The sequence below is a fragment of the Pleurodeles waltl genome, chromosome 12 (assembly GCF_031143425.1).
Source record: "Pleurodeles waltl isolate 20211129_DDA chromosome 12, aPleWal1.hap1.20221129, whole genome shotgun sequence".
Lineage (NCBI taxonomy): Eukaryota > Metazoa > Chordata > Amphibia > Caudata > Salamandridae > Pleurodeles > Pleurodeles waltl.
This window is the reverse complement of record NC_090451.1, coordinates 339,352,314-339,373,583: the sequence shown is the minus strand read 5'-3', so window position 1 is coordinate 339,373,583 and position 21,270 is coordinate 339,352,314. Positions and strand designations below refer to the sequence as shown.

Here is a 21,270-nt window from a genome sequence, read left to right as displayed (position 1 = left end):
TCAGGTTTTGTCAGTGCTACACTTTCTTGCCATAGGCTCATTTCAGATGACAGTGGGCTTGGCATCAGGCATGTCACAGCACATGTTCAATCTTGTGTTGAAGGATGTGCTGTCTGCTTTTGTGAAACCCCTGGACAGCTACATCAGGTTCCCCCAACAAGGGGATTTGGAGCATGTGAAGGCTGCCCTCTATGATGTGGGACACATCCCTCATGTGATAGGGGCCACAGATGGCTCCTGTTAGAAATGGGGTTTCTGGTCGGCTAGCGTATGCACCTAAGCCAGGCAGAATCCACCCACTTCAGTCGGGGAAAGGGAGTTAGGCACCCAAGATAACCCCTGCTCACACCTTTGGAAGCTTGGCACGAGCAGTCAGGCCTATCCTAGAGGCAATGTGTAAAGCGTTTGCACAATACACGTGACACACTAACCCCACCACAAAGGAAACACAACACCATGTTATATAAAAATAAACTAATGATGTACACAGCATCATTAGACCAAACACAAAATGTCAGTAACACCCTGCTACACAAGCAGTTGTCAGAACGTTACACAGTACTGTTACACTGCAGAAATCAGTAGTAGTCACATATAGCACACAGGTTACTCATTATTCTGCAACACAAGCAGTAGTCAGGAAAAACATTACCACAATAAAGCATGTCACAAGATTCTCATAAATGACCATAGCAGGAACATTAGGAAATACATGGCAAGTCATAAAAACAGGTTAGCATAACTGCCCATAGCAGGAACATTAGCAAATATATGCCCACTCATACAAACGGACAGGTTAACACAGCCTTCACAGAATGTCCATACATCAGATAATCATGTGGTCCTTATAGGTACCTGTTTGATTTATGATGAAGGCACCACGAGTGCCACAAAGTGGACAGGGGCCGTTTTATGGTCAGGGAAGGATGCACCCCCTCCGCGTTTGTAAGTGGTGTGACGGCCTCCGATGAGGCTTCCTCCCCACCGCGACCTCTGAAACAAGTAGGGGCCCGGTGGGGCAGGAGAGCCTCCAATGAGGCTTCCTCCTCCGCACATCCTTTGATACAAAAGAAGATGAGGGCCCAATGGGGCGGGCAGCCTCCAACAAGGCTTCCTCACTGCCAATCTACCGATCTGGTGCGCAAATCAACTAAAGCCTGCCCGGGCTGCCCGGGCCGCAGCAGTGATCCTCCAGCATTGGGGGCCAGTTGGTGTCCAAGGGGCGCACCTCAGAGCATGAGTAACCCCGGGGGCACTGATGCAGGAGCACGCTTTCTCCAGGTTTCTTCTCTTTGTGCCCCAGGGGCACCGCATTTTCCGGCACGCATAAGATAAAGAATACCCGGGTCACGGCGAAGCGCTCACAAGAAGCTAAGAACCAGAAAATAAAGGGCTCACCAGACCCCATGGTCCAGAAAATAAAGTACATGCAGTGCTCCTCGTGAGCATCTAACAATCAGTGGCAGTGGGTCAGGGGCCAAAGCACCCCACCCCTGGAGGACATGAGGTGAGCACAGGGTGGTAGGGCCCAGCAATATGCCAGCACAAAGGGGATGCAGACAGTGGCAGTTCCTCCTAGTGACCAAGCAGGTCACAGGTCGGCAAAGCAGCAGCAGCAGCAGTCCAAGGCAGTTCCTGGTGAGCCCTCCAGCAGCATTCTGTGTCCAGTTCCATAAAAGTTCCTTCAAGGTCACTCCATTGTGGGGGAAAATCCCCTGTACTTGTACTCAGTTTCGCAAAGGTTTAACAAAGAGGGGAAGAGGAGGTTCCACTTACAACCGGTTCTGGAAGTGTCCCCTCTCTCCTCCAGCACAGGCATCAGGCATCAGCTGGGGGTTAACAAGCCCTTTGCGTGAGGCCCGGGTTCAGCCTTTACAAATTCAAGTGTGCCCCTCTTCCCGTCTCTCAGCCCCGGAAGACCATTCAAAATGCAGATGCACCTCTATGACGCCTCCACCCTCCGTGTGTATAGGCCATCTGAAAAGTATGCACAAAGCCCAACTGTCACTCTGGTGTTTTGCAGCTTGACTCCAATCCACGTCTGCGCAGAGTCATAAGCACAGAGAAATGCTCACTTTCTAGAACTTGCATTTCTGTAATGCTAATAAAAAAAAACTCCAAAACAGTAAGCAACATCTCACTACCATTATAACCATATCAAACATGCATATGCTACCCCGCATAAGTCATACATTACCCCCTAGACATAAGACACGGCATTTCCAATGCAATCCTATGAGAAGGCAGCACTCACATCAGTGAGAAACCAAATAGGCTGTTTGTCACTACCAGGACAGGCCACGCAACCAGGCACATGTCCTGCCTTCTACATACATAGCACCCTGCCCATAGGGCTACGTAGAGCCTAACTTGGGGTAACTTACAAGTAGTAAAAGGGGAATTCTGGGCCTGGCAAGTCAATTTAGATGCCAGGTCCCTGTGGCAGAAAATTGTGCATGCAGGCTCCCCGGTAGCAAGCCTGAGACAGGTTTGAAAGGCTACTTCTGTGGGTGGTGCAAGCAGCGCTGCAAGCCTACTAGTAGCATTTCATTTACAGATCCCGGGTATAGAGAGAACACTGTGCAAGGGACTTGCAGATAAATTAAATGTGCCAATTAGGTATAAGCCAATCATACCAACTTTTAGAAGGGAGAGCACCTGCACTTTAGCACTGATCAGCAGTGATAAAGTGATCAGAGTCCTAGAGCCAACAGCAAGAGGTCAGAAAAAAATAGGAGGAAGGAGGCAACAAGTCTGGGGGATGAACCTGCAAAAATGGCCAGGTCCAACAGCACTCATATACCCTTGGTCCCTCCCAGTGTCAATGAACAGGTCTATAGAAACCACAAAAGCTACCACTCCATCAATGTGCAGACAGTGTGTGTGGCTGACCAATACATCTCCTAAATGTCAGTCAAGTTTCCAGAATCTGTGCATGACTCCTGCATTCGGAGGAACAACAATGTCCCACACATGATTACACATGTACAGAGGAAGCGGGTTTGGCACATACGGTTGTATGCATTTGGTTGTACATCCCTGTTACGGCACCTGTCATCCCATTGTTCCCTGTGCCTGTACCCATCCTGTAACAGGTCTTACCGCTTTGCACACAGGTGACTCTGGCTATCCTAACCTTCCCTGGCTGTTGACACCAGTGAGGTATCCTGTCACTGAAGGAGAAAACCGTTTCAATGAGGTCCACGGCAGGATGAGGCATCTGATAGAAAGGACATTTGCTGTCATGTTATGGAGGTGCTCTCCTCTACAGTCCCAAAAAGGTATGCCAGATCATTGTAGCCTGCTGCATGCTCCACAATCTAGCCTGAGACGACAGATACCCTTACTAGCTGAGGAGGCAACTGGACCAGTGGCTGATGATGCAGAAATGGAAAGTGATGAGGAGGCAGATGAGGAAGGTGGAGCAGAGTCAAGGGCTGAGCTCATCAACCAGTACTTCCAGTTACATACAGGTATGTTGACTTTGTATTTGCATGTCTGGTAATTCAACATAGGATTTTTTTTTAATCTACGGTCCTCCTGATTAGGTATATCAGTGGCGGTGTAATGGGTTCATTTCCCCATGGTTGTATTGTGTGAGGTGACTGCATGCAAGGTGTAGAGTAGTAATGTATTCTCTCTGACATGTGTACTCTCTGCAGGTTGAATGCATCACATCTCTCACGGACAGGCCAGTATTGTGCAATGTGTCCTGTACTCATGTAATTCCATCCACTGGTTGTGCACTGTTTATCTTTGATACTCTTACCTACTGCTTGAGGTATACATGTTCTGTATCCTTTGGTTACTGTGCACATTGTGGAGTTTAGCACGAGAGGTGCCATATTCAGTGTTTGCTGATGTTTTTCCTGCAACTGGTGCTGTAGTGGTGTTGTGTTATGTTGTGCCCTGTTTAGTTGTCTGCTATATGTGCTTTAGCTGTCACCATGCCTACTATCCTGATGGAGATCTCTGTAATGGTCTTTTTGTAGGTTGGATGTGTAGATATATTCCTATGTGTGGCAACACTAGTGACTCCCTTACATCAGTCCTGGAACATATCTCTTGTACTGTGTCTGCTGCAGATGATACCACCCTCTGCAGTCCTTTACACTGCCTGTTGGATTGTGGCCCATCCCACTTTGACAATTTGTAAAACATACTTTTGTTACTGTACAAATAAATACACATATGCAGTAGCTGTGATCAATGGTGTTTATTGTGACTTGAGTGACAAACAGGTAGTGAGTGGGGTCCTGGTAGATGGAATCCTCAGAGTAGGTGGCACAGCTGTAGTTAGCACAGGTCCAGTGTCCACTAGAAAATGGAATAGTCATTGAACAGTCAACAGCGTGTCTCAGTGGCACAAAAGGGAGAGTAATCAGGAGAGGATCCCTTCCTGGAAGTGGGTTTGGTCTTGGCATCTGCTCCAGCCGATGTCTAGGTGGACGTCCACGTTTGTGGGGGGGTTCTTCAGCTACAGAGGGAGGGGTACCTGGGACCTGTGTCTCCTCTGGCTGGGCCTCCATTCCACTTACAGCTGCAGATGTTGAGGGCTCAGATGTGATGTGGGTAGTGGAATGGGCCTTCTGGTGGGTTGAGGAAGCACACAGGGTGGTATTAATGTTCCTGAGCACCCCTGCAGTGGAGGCCATGGTGTCCTGAGATTGTTATTCTCCCAGGACTTGAGAGATGGCTTCCTGGTCAGAGGCTTCTTGGTTGCCCCATCCTTTGGCCCAGAGGTTCCCTCCCATGCGCCCTGCCCCCATATGCCTGTACCCCTGGCAGTGTGGTCACTCCCTGTTTCACCAGGACTTTCATTGTCTGGGCCGTGAGGAGTCGACTCAGGTCCCTGTACTGTGGGGCACACTACTGATTGACCAGTTCTTGGGGCACAGGTTTGGGGATGAAAGGTTGGCTGAGTTGTTGTTGCCACAAGGTGAGGACGGCTTGTTGTGGGCAGGGAGTAGTACACTGACCAGGGGTCCCGATGGGCCAGGTAGGTCATCTATGTCCAGACATCCAGCTGCGTTGTTCTCACTGGGAACACCATCCTGAGAAGGGTAGTCAGTCTCTAGTAACCTCTCCATTGTTGCTGTGGCAGGAGTACCTATGGATGAAGTGAGAGAGGGTTACATGTTGTAGGTGTAAATGGTTGTCTGTTAGTCTGATGAAAACAAAAAAAAGAGGGAGGAGGGAGGAGGGACCGGGAGGTTAATGGTCCAGTGTACAGTCTCCCAATAATGATAATCACAGAAAGTGAAAGGGTACACTGTTCCTAAGTAATCGAGAAATTCCAGGGGACCTAGTGCCTCAGGAGCAAGAGCCCTCATGCATCACAATGGATGACTAGCATCATCATCGGGAAAGCTCCTCGCCAGGCTGGCACTGCAATGCCTGACGGGCTCCCCGAATGGGGGCTCTAAGCCGTACTGCTTTTATAGTGACTGGTGGGTTCAAACTATATAGAAAAGGATCCCTTAATCCAGGCACCAGCACAGATAGGAGAGAACAGAAAAAAACTTTTTAAATTGGTTATTCATCTCAGAGACACATCATAAATGTAATCAGTACATAAGAGATGAAGACCAAGACTAAAAACAGAAATGAAAGTAAAAAGTTGAGTTGTGATGCTCAATCACACTCAAGGAACAAACACGATAAGGACTGCCACTATTATGGTACCTCTAATCCAGGGTCAACTTGTTTCGTGTCTAGTGGTCCAGCCGGATCCATTGACGCTTCATCAGGACCAAAAGAAAATAGCAGCTTCACCAAATAACAAAACAGAAATTAAACCCAAAACTAGGGTAAAACGCAGTCACTTTAAGTCAACTGAGTAAATCAAAAAAGGTCACCCATCCCCAAATTTGAGATGAAGCTCCTTGGGAAACGCGTGCCAAGGACTAAGGCTGACAAACTGTGTCAGTGGTCCTGTGCCATGGATCTACCCTCCGGTCAGCGACCCAGTATAATTGTTAGTCTGATGCACACAGTGGTTTGACTTGGTTCCCAGCAATGGCACTGACAGGTGCAGCACTGCTAACAGTGTTTTTGGATGGTGGATTAAGAAATGTACCATGCTCCTTGGGGTTGTTTGCATCAGGCTTGGTCACTTTAGCTTATGTTCCTGTGTGATGGTTCACTTGACAGGTATGTCCTGTCAGCTGGTGGGCATTCCGGCTTGGTATATGTGATTGGGAATGGCTGTACATTACAGCATGTTGTCCAAATGGGTGGGGGTATGTGTGGATGCAAGGTTGTTGGTTCTGTCTGTGCCTGTTGTAAATGGAGTACACCTCCTTAATGTCATGGCCAGGATTAGTCCATGTCAGGGTAGTATGCCAGTATTAGTGACCCTTTGGATTGGGGATAGTGCTGTGTCTGGGATAGTTTTCCATTGTGCAGTGCCTTCTCACTGCTGTCACTGTTATGTAGTAGTCCTCAGTCAAAGCATCCAGTTGCTGTAGCTAGTGCAATTGTCATACATGCACGAGGTGGATGGACTAGTGCATTGTTGGAGTCGTAGTGATTGTTATTGGCAGTGCTATACGTACACTTGGCAGGGAGTGTGTTGACATTGGAGGCGGGTGGTGATGTGGAATGCAGGAGAGGGGCATTAGCTGAGTAAGTGGGAGATAGAATGATTTGGGTAGTGATTGGGTGGTGAGGAAGGATGGTAGACAGAAGGAATTAGTGGCAGGGGAATGTTAGTTACTCACCAGAGTCCAGTCCTCCAGGTATTCCAGTCAGGCCCTCAGGATGCCCAAGACCCTCTCCTCCCACGATATGAACTCTGGGGGAGGAGGTGGGGGGCCCACCACCAGTCTTCATGACCGCCAGCAGGTGCATGGACGTCATGGAACGCACCTTCCTCCGCAGGTCATTCCACCTCTTCCTGATGTCCTCCCTTGTGCATGGATCTCTGCCCACTAAGTTGAGCCTGTCAACTATTCTTTGCCATAACTCCATTTTCCTGGCTATGGATGTCTGCTTAACCTGTGCTCCAAAGAGTTCTGGCTCTACCCTGAGGATTTCATCGACCATGACCCGCAACTCCTCATCTGTGAAGAGTGGGTGCTTTTGGGGTGACTGTGGTTGTGTTGTGGTGGGTGTTGTGTGTGGGGTACAGTGTAAGGTGCTTGGTGGGGTGCAGGTGTTTGGCAGTGTGTGACGGTGGTGCAGTTTGTGGTGAGTGTATGTGTGCCTATGGTGTATCTGTTCGAGATGATTGATTTGTGGATTCTCGGTGTCTGTGGGAGTCATTTTCCAAAGGTTTGTGTTGGGGTGTGTTAAATAGTGCTGTTGTGAGTGGATGTGTGTTTGGGTGTGTGTGGGGTGTGTGTATTCAAACTGTCAAATGTGATGTTGTGTCCTGACAGGAGTGAGTTCTGAGCGCAGTGGTTCGGACCGCCAATGGTTTTCCATTGTGCGGATTTGTGGCTCGTAATCTGGTGGGTGGAAAGTATAGGGGGAAAAAAATGTAACTCTAAAATAAATATATTCAGCTCAAATGTAGAATGAAATAAAATGCTACTAAAGGTAAAGGTGCCAGGTTGGTTTTACGCTCTGGTTAGTGACTGGAGAAATTCTACTTGGAGAAATTTTACCACCCAATCTTAACTACTTTCTCAGTCACCCACCTCGTTTTTCAGCACTCCTCTTTGCCTTAATGTAAAATGACTCAGAAGACCCCGTTTCAAGGCAATAAAACCCAGCCACTACCAGGGAGGTCTGTCTTCAGCTCCTAAGCCACTCACCTATTTAGATGATCTCTACTCCCACCTGAAAGGGTCAAAACATATTTCCTCCTACTGTGACTGGCCCCTGACTAGTAGAAGCCCTCTTTGGCATCTACAAGTCGAAAGTTTCCCTTTGCTCTGCCACCTCTTTCTGTCCATTCCCAGAGAACCAATCCCTGATTAGAGGTCAATAGTTAACGGCCATTGGCTCTTCCTTGGCCCAGAGGCAGGCCATTGTCCTCTGAGTGAGAGTAGTTAACTCTTTCAACAAAGGATGTGTGTTACAGCTCTGGAGGAAAGGAGAGTGGCAGAACTGTTTTGCTGTTCACAGAAAACCTCTGCTTTTAGCTTTTTTATATTCTTTCTTTTAGCAATCTTTCCTGTTGGCCCTTTCATGGCTTAATCGTTGCAGCTGCGTGAAAACAGGGACAAGATTGGAAATGTGAAAGGGTTCATAGGCTTGAAGTAAAGCAGCCCTCCCCATTCAGGAATGAATAACAGGGTATCCTACAAACGAAAAGGAACACACACCTCACAACAGGCCTTGCTTCCTTTTCTGAGATTAGAGGAGAGAGGTAAATTTAAAGTGGACATATGATAGAAGTGAATAGGGTTGGCACCATTTTCTGATACAAATTGGGATGCAGCTGGTATGTGAAATGCCTTTTTGAAATTTTAATCACAACTGTAATCATTTATCAATATTGCTTGGAAATAATTATGATGCGAAGTATTCAGGGCCACTGAAAATCTGCAGCAGAGGAGAGCCAAATTATGCAGAGTAAATTATGGGACAAGAAAAGTCAAATTACGAGGCATCGTGCGGCACACGTAGTGATAGTATGAACTTACAATTTTTACATTGTCTCACCATTTGGTTGCCCCTTATATAACCAGTGTAACAGACAAATACATAAATATGCAACAGGTCAGTCACACGTTGTAAAGGGCCTTCCACTCCATAGCAACATATGCTGCTACAATTTTGTAACTCTTGAAACACTGAAGCTAAAAATATTTTTTTCAGTTAAAATCTGCAGATGGACTATGTGGCAAATCTGTAATTATGTGACAAACACCACAGCTATATTTGCCCCATAATTCCAGTATATGCTAGTATTAATTGTTTAAACCTTGTATTTCAAACAGTCATAACTATAAGCTTTTGTCGAGTTTGAAGTTTTTTTTCCCCGTTTAGCAGCCTTTACTTATAAATATCTGCTATTTCGTAACAGACTGGCCAAATGGCAACTCTATGGGAGATACCACATGGAGGGTGAAGTATGGGGCATGGGGAAACGTGAGTGTATGAGCAAGAAAAAGTGACAGGCAGCAAGAAAGAGGGAGTCGTCCACGTAAGATAGGCAGAACCAGGAAGTGAAGGTAAAAGGCTGAGGAGAGCTGACAGTTGAAGATTAGGGCATGGAGGTGAGAGGTGATCTGCAACTGGGTACACTACTTACATATTGAACATATATTGTTGGCTAGACAGGATACTAATGCAACACCTTCAGCAAAAATTGCCACTCTAGTGCTTGATGTAGGGTTAAAGTGGAGAGGATCAGGAGAAACTGGCAGCTTTAATATCAGAATCCAAAGCCAAACTGATTACGAGATCCGAATCCTCAGGAATCACTTTAAGTATGTGCAAGACAGAATCTCATTCCTTGAATACTGGGCTGAAGATACACAAGGAAAAGCTGTGTGGAACAACATTTGAATTTGGAGAGGAGGGGGGACTAACTGAACAAACTAGAAGGTTGAGCTCTGAACTTTTTTTGGTAGGGTTACTAAGAACAACGCTTGCAACCAACTGCCTGACAAGATCTTCTCAGTTGAACAAGCACATAGGACCATAGTATCACTGCTGCCATCCAGTTCTATGATCTGTAAAATATTAACCTACAGCCAAAGAGGCATCATCCTGCTGGGTGCTAGGGACCATGACCCTAGCACTATCACAAAGTAGGAAGGCAAGGCACTTTTCTTCATGCTCTGCTCCTTAAAGAGGCACTGCAATGCCCTATGGATGAGACTGTCCTCATGATGCACAGCATTTTTCACAGGGTGAATGGGCATCTATAATCTTATTCATGCCCATTCTTTGACAAAAGCCTCACCTCCAACTGACAGGTTCTGTTAGACAGGTGTGCCTAGGAGACGTTTTTGGCCACTTATTTTAGGCCTTAATTGTTATATATGGCACAACATTATGGTCCATTAAATAATATTCAAGAGAGGTTTTGGTATAGTTTGCATCCTGAACAATTATTTCAAGGTATTTTCAAATATAATGATCATGGAAAGGGATTCACAGTGACGAAAGGCAATTGCCAGGGTCACACAGTTTAGTCATTCTGTTGGACCTGGCCCTTTCTGCAGGGTCATCCCCAAGCTTTTTGCCTCCTTCCTCCTATTTTTCCTGACCTGTTTTCATTGGCTTTTAAACTCTGAGCACTTTAGCACTGCTAACCAGTGCTAAAGTGCATATGCTCTCTGTGTAAATTGTACTGTTAATTGGTTTATCCATGATTGGCCTATTTGATTTACTAGTAAGTCCCTAGTAAAGTGCACTGGAGGTCCCCAGGGCCTGTAAATCAAATGCTTCTAGCGGGCCTGCAGCACAGATTGTGGCACCCACGTAAGTAGCACTGTAATCATGTCTGAGACCTGTCACTGCAGTGTCTGTGTGTGCAGTTTAAAACTGTAAATTCAACTTGGCAAGTGCCCCCACTTGCCAGGCCTAACCCTTCCCTTTTCCTAAATTTAAGACACCCCTAAGGTAGGCCCCAGGTAGCCCCATGGGCAGGGTGCAGCATATGCTTAAGGAAGGACATATAGGCCCTCATTCTGACCCTGGCGGTTTGTAACCGCAAGGGCAGAGGAAGCACCGCCAACAGGCTGGCGGTGCTTCCGGGGCAATTCTGACCGCAGCGGTAAAGCCGCGGTCAGAAAAGGGGAACCGGCGGTTTCCCGCCGGTTTTCCCCTGCCCCAGGGAATCCTCCATGGCGGCGCTGCATGCAGCGCCGCCATGGGGATTCCGACCCCCTTCCCGCCAGCCTGTTCCTGGCGGTTTACACCGCCAGGAACAGGCTTGCGGGAACGGGTGTCGTGGAGCCCCTGGGGGCCCCTGCAGTGCCCATGCCACTGGCATGGGCACTGCAGGGGCCCCCTAACAGGGCCCCATTAAGATTTTCAGTGTCTGCTTGGCAGACACTGAAAATCGCGACGGGTGCAACTGCACCCGTCGCACCCCAGCAAATCCGCCGGCTCCATTCGGAGCCGGCTTCATCTTTGCTGGGGCTTTCCCGCTGGGCCAGCGGGCGATCTTTTGAAGATCGCCCGCCGGCCCAGCGGGAAAGTTGGAATGCTCCCCGCGGTCATTTGAGCGCGGGGCGGTGTTTGGGCGGTTTCTGCCCGGCGGGCAGCGCCCGCCGCCCGCCGGGGTCGGAATGACCCCCATAGTAATGTATTTTATATGTCTTGACAGTGAAATACTGCCAAATTCGGTTTTCACTGTTGCAAGGCCTCTCACACTCCCATAAGTTAACCTGGGGGCTGCCTTTATAAGTGATTAAAGCGTAGCTTCCCTTTGGGAGCAGATAGACGTGGAATTTGGGACCTCTGAACTCACAATCTTTTTAACGTGAACCAGGTACTTTGTGCTTGCAAGGAACTTTTATGGTTTTTAAAAGACATTTACTTGTTTTGCAAAGACTTAAGACACTTTATATCACTTTTCAGTGATATCTCTACATTTACTTATTGCATGTTAATCGTTTTGTCCTGCATCTTATCAGATAAATATTACATATTTTTCTAAACACTGTGTGGTGTATTTTTGTGGTGCTATATGGTGGTATTGTATAGTTTTTTGCACAAATACTTTACACATTGCCTTCTCAGTTAAGCCTGACTGCTCAGTGCCAAGCTACCAGAGGGTGTGCACAGGATAATTTGGATTGTGTGTGACTTACCCTGACTAGAGTGAGGGTCCTTGCTTGGACAGGGGGTAACCTGACTGCCAATCAAAGACCCCATTTCTAACACATTCTAAAAAAAAAACAGATGGATTAAACCCAGAACTGCGACTGGGGGTGAATGTTTTGATTTGGTCTACATTCCATCCATCAACTGTTCTTTTTGCATTTGTTGCCCCAAGTGGGAAGGGTATGCCCAGACATGGGTCCCATGCTCACTATGCCACCAGATTCAAGCTAGCCTGGCTATTTTAATCCCCTCGGGCTTCGTGAGGAATTTGTTTTATTTAATAGAACATTCTGCCCCCGAGTGGCAGAATGTTCTAATAGCTTTAGAACCCTCCATAGCGGTCTCTACCGGCCATTAAATGCCCTCTCCCTTGTTAAAGGCCCTCGCCAGTGCGGGAGCAGGCCTTTAATGGCCGGTAGAGCCTACCACAGTGGGTTCTAAGGCTATAATATCCCAGATGTGAAAGGTGTAAAGTCAGATTGATCATATACTGTAGGACTGCTTTGAGTCTATTAGGCTACTGAAACTGTATGCCTGAAATAATAGCAAAAGTAGTGGGTGGAAGTTAGGTGTACTCCGAGGGTGAGCATGCTGGGCCTGATGCCCAGAGCCAAATGACGGAAGAATAAACGCTGGTGTGCAGATCTGACCATAGTGGTACCAAGCCGTGTCATGAAGATCAATAACGACACTTGAAAAAAAAAACTGAGGGACACCAAGAAATGGGTGGAAGCAGAATGGTCAACAGTGAGAAACTCAAGTATACACATACGTGAACCAGATGGAAAAACCAATAAATGTTGGAAACTGAAAGGATTTCTGATAATAGGCCACCTTAACTGACAGGCTCTCCCTACTGCATAACAAGATGTACTGGTGTGTGATTAACAATTATGCATAGACTGTATAAGAGGCAGAAGAGAATCAATGGAGGGAACACACTTCTCTAACCAGAAAGGCAAAAACAACTTTGAGTGTAGTAGACTTACCACCGGTGAGAGACCCAGTTTACTCGAGGTCCAAATCAATATCCTATGGTACTGCATAGTTGTGACCACCCGCTAAAAACAAAATAGATTAAAGCTGACCCAAACACAGTTTGTATTGTTAATTGAGATATGCATCTATTTGCACTTATAAAAGGAAAGGCTATGTCACATGAAGAGTAAACTTTAAAATAACAATTCACGTGCTTTAGGGTGATGTTCATATGCCCTGTAATAATGTGCTTGTTATGTTACTTTATAAAAATGTTTATTAAAAAAAAGAAAAAAAAAAATCATTTGGAACAATGGATCACTGAAGGTACTACCCTGATGTGACCTACCTTTTTTTCTATATAAGAGGGCATTAACAGTCCACTTCCGCTTATTTTAGTAAAATCTCTCACCTGTGGATTCCCTCAGAGCTTCTCTCTGAGCCCTACATTATTTATTCTTTATGTATTTGTTAGTTTTATTTATGCAACCCCTTAGTTCCTCTGTGATGTCTTATGTAGATGATATCCCAAAGTTCATTTTCTTCAGCAATGATCTGGGGTCTGCACAAAAGAAATTATAATCTTGCTTCTAAGCAGTGGCCTCTTGGATTAAATCTACTCAAAACTCAGTAGTGACAACACAGAGGGCCTCATATTTAGAGAACCTCCTGGGATATGGTGTTCACTTTGGTGGTGAATAAGCAAGGCCAATTGCTCTCTCAGGGTTGACTCAGTAAAATAAAATCCTAGATTAATTTTCAGCTACTTTGTCTTTCAATAGACCAGGCATATTTTCTACTTGCTTTAACATCATCATCATGCTATGCAAATGTATCCCTTTTCCCTTCTCCCATCCCATAATGATAAGACTTCTGTAAATTCAATAATCTTCGCACAACTAGATAATGGAAAGTCTGTCTTGGGCTTCCTGCCTTCCAAACCCTCCCTCATGCCTCTTCTAAGGAATGTCCCCTTTCTTTACCATCTCTTCACACTGTTTTACTGTCCATTGCCTTCCAACTGCCAAATGGTGTAACTTCAAAGTGCTGTGTCTGTAACTTTGTGCTCTCCATAAAATAGGTCCTTTGCTTCTTCCCCACTGTATCATTCTTTATATTCCTTCCAGGGCCCTTTGCAGTCGCAATTGCCTGTATCATCCTAACATTAGGGAGGTACTTATTGGACCTTGAGCCTTCGTCTTTCTGGCATCAAGTCACTGAAACTCTCTGTCTCAAGCATCTGTCTCCAGTCTTTTGTCTTTTAAAAATGATATATATATCTTGCCTTTTCCACATTAGTGAAGTCTCCATCTCTCCTTTAGGTACTGAGGGCCAGGCTACTTGGTTAGAGTAGAAGTGCACTTTATGCATTATTTTCAATCATTCATTTAGAAGAACAATAAATAAGGAAATGTGATTAATGTGCACTATTTGCCATATTTTTTCAAAATGCCCTGGGAGGTGGGAAAATGAAGAAACACAAATATCTCCTAAAAGTATTATGAATGGCTAATAGGTTGACGCCAATGCAAACGAATCCTGGGTGTTTTACAGCAGATATGTCATTGATTGTTGACGAAACTAGAATTATAAGCATAACACTCAAGAGAGTAGATGAACACATTAAATAGGTATTAAAATACATTTACTATGTGTTCTGATAATGTTCCTTGAAAGAGAATCCTAGACTCCCTGTAAAAGTTGTTAAGTCCTATAATGTGTACACTAATGTTGTATGCTCAGTGTGCTTTAAAATGCGCCATCTGTCATATATTGACAAAAACTGCCCCTTATGCATTATCCACTACAATGACGGGATGACCCAAAATGTTATTGTTATTCTGGCTCAGCCTTCAGCATTTGCTTTGTGAGCCACCCCTTCCCTGAAATGTGGGTCTAATTGCAACCCTGTACCCAGCCCTGGGGTATTTTCAAGGTTGAAGGCATATGCAATAATAATTAAAAAAAGCCCTAGGACTGTGTGCTACAAGGGGGCAGACATGTGTTGGCTGTTTACTTACAGACACTGATCAGAGACATTCACTAAAACTAAAGACGTTAGGAAAATATATTTTCCTCTTGATGCAGCGGTGGCCGCCACGTGTGTCAAAGGGGGAAGGGCGAAGGAGATAGCGGGGGAAAAGTTTTTATTTAAAAAAAAAAAAAAAAAAAAAAAAAAGAAGGGAGGAGAAACCTAAGTGTGCATGTGTGTTTGGCCAGCAACTCACATGCGCACTTAGTGCACTCTAACCTCCTCCCAACTCCCGCCTCCCAACCCCACCCTGTACACTCTGCTGGCTGATCCAGCAAATGAAAAATAAAACAATAGCAGGTTATGATTTTATTTTTCATCTGCTGCCTCAGCCCGGGAGCAACGCTCCTCCACCACTGTCTAGGAGCGGCCACTGAATGGATGTCATGACAAATGATTGCCATTTTTTCAAATATATTTTGTTGAACCTGATACTCTAGGACATAAAGAATATACTTTTTGGGTGTAGACATTTCAAACCTTCCAGTAGTATAATTAAATGCATGGGATAGTAGGCCTTACCCAATGACCAGAAGTGCAATAGCACATATACAGATTGATCACTTCCTTTTGAAATAGGCAACAAAGTGGGACCCCTGTGTCCGAGGAGATGCACATTGCTCTAAAAGTAAAAATACATCATGAGTGAATAGATGAAGGATAACAATTGGAGTGATGATGTTCGGTATGGAGAAACCAGTCTCAAGCTGCTGGAACAGCACTCTGCTTTTGCACACTGCCTTAACAGTTGAAACGCCAATTTAAATTACAAAACTGCGAGAAACATTAACATACATTTTAAGCAGGCTTTTTCAACAACTTTTAAATTTTGCCTTCAGAATTTTAGAAACCTTTTCGCGGATTTTCACATATATTTACCTGATGTGAACTGTTTGACTGTACATCAAACACGTTATTTCATTGTGTTTTTTAATTATGCAACGGCGTGGTTAAGCGCTGCAAAATGTGTCTCAGACCCAGACATTTTCTCGATAATAGCTATCGCTGTGTATTTAGAATTGCAAAATGATAAATGTGAGGACGTGCGGCTAAACAGCTGACCTCCGACCCTGAATGCCTTTTTTGTAACTGACTTTGGCACTTGATCAAAAGCAATGTGCAATTCTGAGGAAAAGACTTCAGGTCTCTGTGTCTAAAGATGAAGATTTTTGCAGAGAAAATACGTTTAAGTAAAAATTAACTGTAGTGCACCATTCAATAATATATCAATTGCAAAACTGTTACCGCTAGCGCAATCTCACTGTGCTAACCGATTTCACATACAACGGCCTACAGCTTTCACCAACTCATCCTTTTATCTTTCAAAATACACCTACTTTTCAAGCGCATAGAAACAATGCAGTTTACGGGTCGCGGCATATAAGTAGCTATAACTTTACTTCTATTCAAATAAAACAGTTTAATATCAAAAAACTAAAAGTGCCTCGTACATCCATCTTCTGCCCTCGGCCTGTAAACGTGGAAAATCGCGGAGGTCGTTCTTTGTTTCGAGATTTTACTGTCGTGAAATAGCCCGTTAAGGGGCAATACCTCTTTGTCTGCCGCGCTCGCTTGGGAGTTCAGAGTTAGGAGGAAGCGCTCGGAGCAGCTTCCTTGCCAATTTGTCTGCTTCCATGGTGGAGAGTCGGGTCGCAGCTGTACGTTGTTAGCTTTTATAGACCCCGCGGGGACTTGTGTTGCCTGGAGCCTCAGCTGTGGAGGCCTCCCGGCGGAACCCAAAGAAGGGTTGTGAAGGGATAGCAGCTCAGTGGGCGAGAGAACACCTAGCTCTACGGATTGGTGAAACGGAGATATTGAGAAACACGGCAAATGACTGAGAACGCAACAGGATCGAAAGACCACTACACAGCTGCAGGGCAGTGTGAGTGCCATCTGCGCATGAGCAAGCGGCACACCTGATCAGGGATCGCGCGCGCCCTGAGAATAAAAATCAGACGGGACTCGATAGAGTCTCCGCTTAAGACAACAAGCACGCGCAGGAAGGGTGCACGCGCCAGGGAGCCCCCGGAGCTGAGCACGCGCAACGCCACGGATTGGAGGGTGACTCGAGGTACGCGCGCGCTAGGAGCGCTCAATGCCTTCCGCTCTTCGCGCGTGGAGCCGTCGGACCTGCTCCTGCAGACACGGGATGCTTATGAGAGGAAACCAGGGCGGCAGGGATGGAGAGCTGAGGCACTCGATGTATCGCCCTACCTGAGGATACCAAGACTTTGCACCTGCTCCTGGGATGTATTCTGCTTTTGACTGACTCATGCCACTCATCAGGTTAGTACCAAAGCACCTGCCGCAAACTGCACCATCGCTTATATTCCGCCTTCCTAGGTATACCCTACCTCATTCGTTCGCTTGCCTGCTCGCCCGCGTGGAACTTTTTTTTTTACTACTACTTTTCTTGCGCTGCGTTTGTGCATTCACGCGCAAGATTTCACTGGTTTTTAAACTTTCCACAGCATTTACGCCTCTCACATCCATCCCAGAAAGGTAATGTTATCTCTAGACGTGCCCTGGTCCAACTCGGCAAAATAAGTCCTCATTTTAAAGTGGTCGCAATGTTCTCAGTGCAGCAGTCCTGTCCCCAATGTAAAGCAGTGGTACCCTTCAGAGTACTACCAGGAGTGAGTTTAATAACTCAGGGTGAAGTAGTTACATTCCTTAGAGTATGTCATTCTTTTCCCTCGTGTTGACCGTCTCCTGTACCTCGGACTCACGAAGCAATAGACTTCAGAGTGTAATGATTATTACTGCATTGAATTACTCTGTCCTTGCGCGTGGTCCCATTTCTAATCCTGTGGAGGACTTGCTTGAAGAGCGGTATAAAGTTTCAGGAGGTCTCGCCCAACCTGTTTGAGAAACCTGTCCTCTTCCGATGTAGGCAGAATGCAGCCTCTCAGTATTTAAAAAGTTATCTTTCGTACTATAAACTGAATGCGGTGCTCGGATTTGAGAAAAGGTGTACTGTTTTAACACATGTAAAGCGCGGTCCTATAATCCGGTATCCTAAACTTGTCGTATATGAACCTGATGTTCAAAGTGAGTCTTTTGTTCCTGGAGTGCGGACCTCCTCCCCATGGACTGCAGCCCCCCTTCTTTACTTGTATGCTATATTTCATCATACTGTTTAGGTACAGGTACCATACCCTTTGAACTACTGTCAGCCCCATTCCTATAGCTACAAACCTGTACCCCGTCGGCTGCACACTGAGTACAGTCCTCTAACCCATGGACTAATGTGCGTTCTACTCATGGCCAACAGGTATGCTCCTAAATTACATACCTCCATGCCATGAATTGTTGACTGCTCCTACTGCAACACTCCTTGCACCTGTCACATGGATTGCAGACCCCTCTGATCCCCCTCCATTGCTGAAGCAAAAATCTAAATCCAATGTGGCATAGGCACTCCAATACTTGAAGTGATTACCTTTGTCTCTAGGGCAATGTTTCCTAAACTGTGGGATGTGAGTCAATTTTTGGTGGGTTGCAAAAGTCCAACCCATAAATAAAGATGCCTTTAAATTCTGTATTTATCTGTCACATTTGCTGCACTTCAAAGACAGATGTCAGACTATGTCTTCTGACAAATGGCTACTTATTTGCAGTCACAAAAAGTAAAGTGAATTATGTGACAACCTTTCTGGGGCGCCCCAGCTCACACAGAGTGTGAAAGGAAAATCTGTAGGATGTAATTTTGTAACACACAACCTAATATAAATACCCTTTAAACTAACTGTACGCATTCAGCAGTTAGGAAAGCAAAAATGAAGCACATTTTTTGTAATTCTGACATGTGATGAAAACAAAGATTTTATTAGGATCAAAACAAATGAAGCTACTTTACTTGGTGATGCATAAATTGTAAATATGCACTGAAACCCAATTTTCACACATTATCATTTGTGTGCAACATCATTTTATTAGTATAACTCTGACTGTGCAAATGTAGTGTCAGTTTCAATGGAAAGAAATGCTGACTGTAAATCATGCTTTAGGTTCATTTAAAAATCACCAGCCCTCTTGTTCATTAAAGGTAGATGGGTTGTGAAAGGTTGTGGTACTAAAAGTTTAGGAAGCTTTACATTCCAGTATTCCTAGAATGGATTCCACATCTGAAAGGGCTGCAAACATCCCCTCATCTAAAGTTCAGTCATAGGCCACTTGGGCCTTTGCCCCAAGAATTGCATTATTGGCATAAACCCCATAGGTTTAGGTCGGGTGCTCTTGCCTAATGCTAAAAGTTGAACATAAAAATGTAGTTTTGCTATTTTACTGTAGGTTTTGTGTCATTGCCTTTATTGTGACACTGACAGCGGATATCGGCTTATAGCATCAGGGGACTAAACTGCTACCTGGGAAGGCTTTCATAACTACATTTTTCTAGGAGCTCTCTAGAGTCCTGTACAGAACAGGCAGTTTCTTAGTCCAACCACAACGCTCATGTTAGGGAGCGCATAGCAGTGTACTAAATGTGATGGTGCGAATCCTTTGTGGTTAACGTGTGTGATTGCATTAATTAATGCCTTCTTAGAATGCCATCACTGTTTGGAAACTTGTCCTTGGTGTGATTCTGTAGATAGTGGAGAACTGCATCAGGGTGACGTGGTAGAGAAGTGAGATTCTCTCCGATTCCCCTTCCAGCAGCTCACTATTCTGTAGAAAATGGTACAACACAAAGTGCAGTAAACCCGCTTCACTGAACAGCCACTTCAGTAGTTCAGTTTCACACTAGCTCTGCACCGATTCCCTCACTGCCCCTGTTTACAGGGGACTTGGCTGTCAACACATAAGCAGAATTCCGATTGGGAACTCCAGATATGTGAGCAACAGTTGAATTGCAGATGAGTCAGATTTCCAGTAGCAGCCATAAGTTGCATCAGCAGGTGTCAGAAGGAGGGCGTCCCAGTGTGGATAACGTTTGGCATCGACTTTCCCGTGTATAGCCACAGTGTTCTGTGTGGAACTTTCAGCGGATTTGAGGTAGGATTGGTAGTCGCATGCAGACCGCCTTCTCTTCCGTATCAGGCGGGGTTTGTTCCCCTATTGCAGGAACGTTTAATGTTCCTTTCATGGTGTTCTTGTTTTAATTGATTGCTCGTTGCAGCACTCAGGATTTTTAAACATACATCTGATTTCACCAACTTCGGCATGAACTCTGCCTGCCCTGCTCCGTGCCAGCTCCTGGCTATAGAATTGATGCTATGGGCTGAACTAAATTAAACACCTCGAGTGCCCACTGTGGATCCGGGTTCTGACAGGTGTCCCCACGTGCCCTGCAGAGGAGCCGCTGCACCGTCCAGGTTTTGAAAATCGGAGTATCGTGCTTACAACATCTTCTATATAAAGCGCAGGGCAGGGAAATCCACATTCAGCGATGTACAGCATTCTCCTCTGCACAGCAGAAACACATGGACAGCGAATAGCGCATCTAAAAATCAATAATGCATGTGCAAGAAACTGAACGCTAATAAACTGAAGGCAAGGAATGCAATTATGAGCCACAGTGCCAGCTTCGAATCGAGCCCACGATTTTGCACAAAGCTTCAAAGAAACGAATCAAAATACACAAGCAAAACGTACGTTCATTAGACCTAGGATTCCACAGAAAGGCATACATACACCGAAGCACTTCTGTAATAGCATCTGTCCCAAGACATTGAAGTGTCCGCTGTTGCTCTGTAGAAAATGAACGGGGGAGGGGTGGAAATGCAGATGAGATTTTCAAAGAGCTAATCGTGAATTGGAAAGCAATGTCTTGGGTGGTTATTGTCTTGTAGCTACTTGTTGAAGATTTACATGTAAATCACTGTAAATTGCACACAATCTGCACGAAGGTATGCTTTTAATTAGTGTATTTTGATGGTATGAGCTCATCGTGTTGTAAGAGACGGGTCCCCTGGGAGAAATCCTGCACATGACTGTGTGATCTGAGCGTATTCGAACTGTTAAGTCTCATGGGATTTGTGCGTTTTGGACATGCAATTAAATGTTTATGAAAACCAACGTTACCAACTTCTAAATATTGAAATGGCCAAGTGTGTGAGCTTTGCCTGCCGTCCCATGCATTAGTCCTACAATCAGTTGTGCAACATGTTGTTGTATACTTCTTTGCAGATCAGACCTGTCTGGCAATTTCTGAGATGTAGCAGATCCACATTGGTTCCACCTGGTTAATGTTTAGGGTATATTTGTATACCCAGAGAGGTGATTTAAGTGTTCTTTGTGTCGGGATAATTCCTGGGTGCTGTCTACATTATTCCAGTACAGCCATGAAGGCTTGTAATATTGGAGCCCCACTGCAGGAACAACGGATGTCTTGGATTCAGAGATGGTGGAAGCAGGCTAAATGTTTCCACACTGCAAATATCTGTACTAACTCGGAGAGCAAACGTCCAGAAGTTCACTGGTATTGTTCAGAAATTAATTTGCACTATTTATTTGTTAGGATGATTACGACATCCATTTGTTTTCCTGTCGTTTACTGTGTGCTTAGTCACTCGTTGTTTTGTAAA

The 21,270-nt window shown here is 45.3% G+C and overlaps 1 protein-coding gene across 1 annotated transcript in view; it reads left to right on the top strand.

Moving 5' to 3' along the window:
• Positions 1–16,667: 16,667 nt before the first annotated feature.
• The window catches only part of CHST8 (carbohydrate sulfotransferase 8), a 1,378,704-nt gene continuing 1,374,101 nt past the window's right edge, over positions 16,668–21,270 (top strand). The window contains exon 1 of the mRNA XM_069216491.1: positions 16,668–17,029. The gene's annotated coding sequence lies outside the window, so the exon portion shown is untranslated. The remainder of the gene's footprint in view (positions 17,030–21,270) is intronic.